The sequence below is a fragment of the Galeopterus variegatus genome, unplaced genomic scaffold (assembly GCF_000696425.1).
Source record: "Galeopterus variegatus unplaced genomic scaffold, G_variegatus-3.0.2 Scaffold7625, whole genome shotgun sequence".
NCBI classification, from domain to species: Eukaryota; Metazoa; Chordata; class Mammalia; order Dermoptera; family Cynocephalidae; genus Galeopterus; species Galeopterus variegatus.
The window spans coordinates 96,486-101,406 of NW_007733736.1; the positions used below are offsets into that span (position 1 = coordinate 96,486).

Sequence of the window (4,921 nt, forward strand, 5' to 3'; positions counted from 1 at the left end):
GGGCTGAGAGGAGGGTACTGGCATACCCAGTGCGGTCTTGCCCACGTAGAATTGAGCAGGCTTACTTGGGAAATAGCACAGAAAAGAACCAGGCAGGAAGGAATCTGGGGCAGGAAAGAGCTTGGGACAGGTAGACGATAGCTTAGAATCCCAAGCGGAGGTCTTTGGACTTTCATCCTGCAGGCTCGGAAGAAGGAATAATAGGGTAACATTTTATAAAAGGAGTATTTGCTCAGGTGATACCTGTTGGCAGCTGCATTAGCTTCGGTACGGTTTTCAGACGAAGAGAAGGGACAAAGCACTCACAGGGCATTCCAGCCTCACCCCAGGAGCACTTGCCAGCAGGATGCAGCGGAAGTGGGATTATGACGGGCTATTTTAAGTACTTGAATGTGACACAATTTTGGACTGTAATAGCCCCTCCAAATAGTACCCTGCAGCCTTTCAAATATGAGGAACTTCAGTGTGGACACTGATACCAAAGGGAACCTCAGAGGACCTCTTTTTCCCCTACCCACCTGATAAAAATGGACGTCTCCCTGGTTGCGCACTCAGCCCTACTCCTTGCTCAAGAAGCACTTTGTTTCTGGGGGAACTTAAGCTGTATACGGTGTAGCTTTACCTGCCTTCTGTAGAGGGCGAATCTGATGTCTGGGTGTCCCGTCTATCTCTAGATACAAACCTCCACCTGCCTATGAGCATCCACCTGAGATGTCTCCAATGCATCTCACGTTCAGCCTATCAAAATCCACACCTGACCTCCTCCTCCAAACCTTCTCTTCCGTCTTCATTTCCCACCTTAATTCTCAGTAACCCCATCTACCCAATCACCCGAGAACCTGAGAAATCATCTATTTCCTCCTTCTTTCCCGCCACACACCCGCACCCTGTGGATTCCAATTCCTAAGCGTTTTTTCTCAAGCCCGTCTTCTCTTGGCCATGCTCATTTTCTCAGCTGACGCTTTACCGTTTCTCTCGGCCTCCCTTCCTCCAGCTTTGGGCACCTCCCATCTCCTCGCGGTCACTGTGGTAATATTTCTGAAATGCAAATCCAATTACATCATTCTATATGTCTTCTCTTTCTAAGTTCCCCCATTACCAAGAAACTCAGGTCCAAACTCCCCAGCATGGAACACAGGGCTCCCGTGACCTAACCTGCCCCCCTCTGGCTGCACCTGTCACCACCCCCACACCCTACATGCAGACTTCCTTCAGTTCTTCCAGCCTACTTGCAATTCCCCAGATGCATCAGGTTTTTCCTGATTTTCAAGGCTTTTCTCATATTTGTGCCAGTGTCTGATGCGTTCTCCCTCCGAGTCTCCCTCTGTGAACATCTAACCCCCACCACGCACATGTAATGAAATCTTCAAGGCCCGTCTCCCTTCTCTCCTCTCCCCAAAGCAGTTTACTTTCCCTCCACTGTGCTGCACTGGACCTAGGAGAGTAGGTAGGTGCCTGGTCCAGTTCGCATCTTTAGTGCCCAGCAGGAGATCCACACATGTCAGGTCACTGCATACATGTGCATGGGTTGGTGGTGGGTTGGTTGGTTTAGGACAAAGAATTTACTCAATGTAAAAATCATGTTACTTTTTCCCAAATGGCCAAAACTGGTTTTCAAGATAGCCCAATATATTATGCCATGGTTCATTTCATTTCAATATTATTTTTGAATAAATTAAAATTATTTAGGAAATTTCAGCACCTTGCTGTTAGTTTTTCTCTCCATTCTAACCACCCCCCATCATTTTTAGCCACTTTAGCACCAATAGTGAGGTTCTCCTTAAGGCTTACTCTTATGGATTTCACACTTCCTCTACTTTAAGATCTCTTATCTCTCTGCCTTTTAGCCACATCCATAAAATTCTTTATCACCCACTCCTCTGAAGAGTTACTATTTCTGTGTTCTAACACCTCCGGATTTATTAGTTTCTGTCCAATTGATATTTCAAAAATTACAGATATTCTACTATTCAAATGTTTTCTTTTTAGGTCATGAATTAGAGAATCATAGCCTCTCCCACCACTTAAAACTCCTGGTTAGGTGTCATCTGGCTTACACCCCAACTTCTCTACAGCAAAGATGTTCCACCTGGACTTGGGGGCTCCAAAGTGAGTGGTTACGGGCCAGGATGCCGGGAAATCTTCCATCCATCAGACTCTGATGATATTAATTTAAAATATTTTCCATGAACAATATTAATGTGTGCCTTATTATGCACAGAGGTAATGTGGCCTCAGGTGGAGGGAAGAAGACTACAACACAGAAGTGTGACACATGGCCCCCTGCTCTTGTAGAATTTGAAATCCAGTTAGTGGAGAAGACAAAATGAACCCATAAGAGGTGTGTGTAACCCACATGTCCCTATGTCTGATCAGATGACGTGGGTGAGGAGAAAAATGACATGAGTAACTCTGCTGCAGAGGTAGAAGAGCAGAGAAGGGTGAGGGAAGAACGGTAAAGGGCTACAAAAAACGGCGACATTGCATAATGTTGAATATACTTATTATCCTGATTTGAGCCTCACATGTTATACACAGGTGGTGATATTCAGCTCTAGCCCACAGATATGTACAATCAACTGTGTTACAAGAAAATAATGACATTGCATAATGTTGAATATACTTATTATCCTGATTTGAGCCTCACATGTTATACATAGGTGGTGATATTCAGCTCTAGCCCACAGATATGTACAATCAACTGTGTTACAAGAAAATAAATAAACTAATTAATTAAATAAATAACTCTGCCGGGGACTTTGTCCCCCCTGCACTGACGTCGGGCCTCACTTTCTTGCTGAGGTCTGCAGACGTCACTGAGTATTCAGAATGGGCTGAGTCTCCTCACAGGCGGCTGCCAGCAGGTGCTGGCCGGGGCCCTGCATGGGGCCAGGAGCCTCTGGGCACACCTCCCCCACCTCCCCGGGCCAGCAGACGCCACTGCCGCTCTGCTGGTCACCGTCCCCACCAGCCACGGTGGCCGCATTCTGGGCAGAAACAGGGAACTGGGCTCTTCTATGTCTGTGCTGATTGTGGTCACCTCTGAAAAGACCTGAACTTGTGCCTGGAGCCAAAGTTGCTTCGGCTTTGACCTGGAGCCTCTGTCTGTGGGCTCGGGGGTGCTGGGCCAGACCGGAGAGGAGGCAGTGTCGTGCCCCACCCTGACTAAGCCCCCTCTTGTCTCCCGGAGCGTTCTGCACCTACTTTCACCAGCCTCTGGCACTGAGGTGGAGAGGGGAGCCCAAGGGCGCACGGGCAGCTGGGACAGAGCTGGCTGCACTGGTCTGAGCCTCAGCAGCAGGCAGGACGTGCACAGGCTCCAGGGAGAACCGTGGGTCCAGGTCAGCAGACGTGTGAACAAGGCGCTGAGCAGGGAGCACACCTGGGTTGCCCCCAAGACTGTGGGGAACCATGGCCAAAGCTCCAGGTGGGTCACCAGGCCAGCGGCCACATGCAGGAGGTGGAGACAGGTCCTTCCATCTCGCTGGAAAAGCCTGGGTGCCTGTCACATGCTGGTGGGTGTTTGGAAACCACCACAGGAGGACCACAGAGCAAACTTCTCTCTTATTTTCCTGTGCTTTATGTATCTCTGATTATGTTTTGTAAACCTGGGCATATACTTTTCAGAAGTTTTCTGGAGGAAAGCAGCAAGGTCAGAATGAGTTTTTGTAAGGATGGCGGGAACAGCGGCAGCGGCAGGTGCACTGCGTCCAGGTGCTTGGATTTGTCCACTGGCTGCTCCTCGTGCCCGCCCTGAGATGACGTTCTGTTGGTGTCTCTACCAATGGCTGAGGAGACGGAGGCGTGACGAAGTCCGGCAGCTGGCCCAGCCACGCGGCATGGACGCTCTCCTGTGGCCTGGAGCACACTGAGCTGTGTGGGATGCTGCAAAGTTGACTCCGCAGGGCCAGTGCCAACCCCTCACCCTCGTGTCCCTGCCTGTGGGACCTCAGGAACTTCTGCAGGAGGGAAAGAGCTAGAAGCATCTCAGACCTGATGCATGAAGGACCTTGGATTCCAGACTAGAAATGTAAACTTTATTCTGGAGACCTACCTCGTCCAGAGTCGCCACGGTTTCCGGCTTCAACGGTGCTCCCATGGAACCCGCTGCCTGGCCCCCACCCTGGCCAACCGCTCAGAGCCAGCCCTCTGTCCCCTCCTCGCAGCACCCTCAGCCCACAGCTTTGCGGCAGGTGCACCAGGACCACCACCAGGCCACAGAGGCCACCATCAACCGGGTCAGCCCGGAGCTCTGTGCCTCCTACGTCCACCTGTCTGTGTCTTACTACTTTGACCGTGATGTGTGACTTTGAAGAACTTTGCCAAATACTTTCCTCACCAGTCATATGCCAAGAGACCAAAGAAGGTGCAGAGCCAATGAGGTGGCCAAATCTACCTTTGAGATGTCAAGAAAGGGGCCGAGACGATGGGGAAAGTGAGCCGAATGCAACTAGTGCGGACACACTTGGAGAAAAGCGGAATCAGTCTCTACCGGAACTGCACAAACTGGCCACTGACAAAACCCCCATTTATGTGACTTCATTGAGACGCATTACCTGAAGAAGCAGGTGAAATCCGTCAGAGAATTTGGCGACCACATGCCCAAGTTGCACAAGACACGTGCCCCGAATCTGGCAGGGCAGAGCATCTCTTTGAAGAGCACACCCTGGGAGACAGTGACAGCAGGAGCTGAGCCTTAGGCTCACTTCCCCAGGGCCACCGGGTGACTTCCCTGGTCACCGAGGCAGTGCGTGTGTGCTGGGGTTTCCTTTACCTCCTCTGTAAGTTGCATCAAAACACCCACAAGTTCTCTCATTTGTATCATTCCTTCAAATAAAGAAATTTGGTACCCCCAAAATAAATAAATGACTTTATTCTGAAGCAAACAGAAAGTTATTTTAGGTTTTCAGAGACAGAATGG

At 50.0% G+C, this 4,921-nt stretch overlaps 1 pseudogene; it reads left to right on the top strand.

Moving 5' to 3' along the window:
- Positions 1–4,097: 4,097 nt before the first annotated feature.
- On the top strand, positions 4,098–4,693 carry LOC103607685 (annotated as a pseudogene).
- The last annotated feature ends 228 nt before the right edge of the window (positions 4,694–4,921 follow it).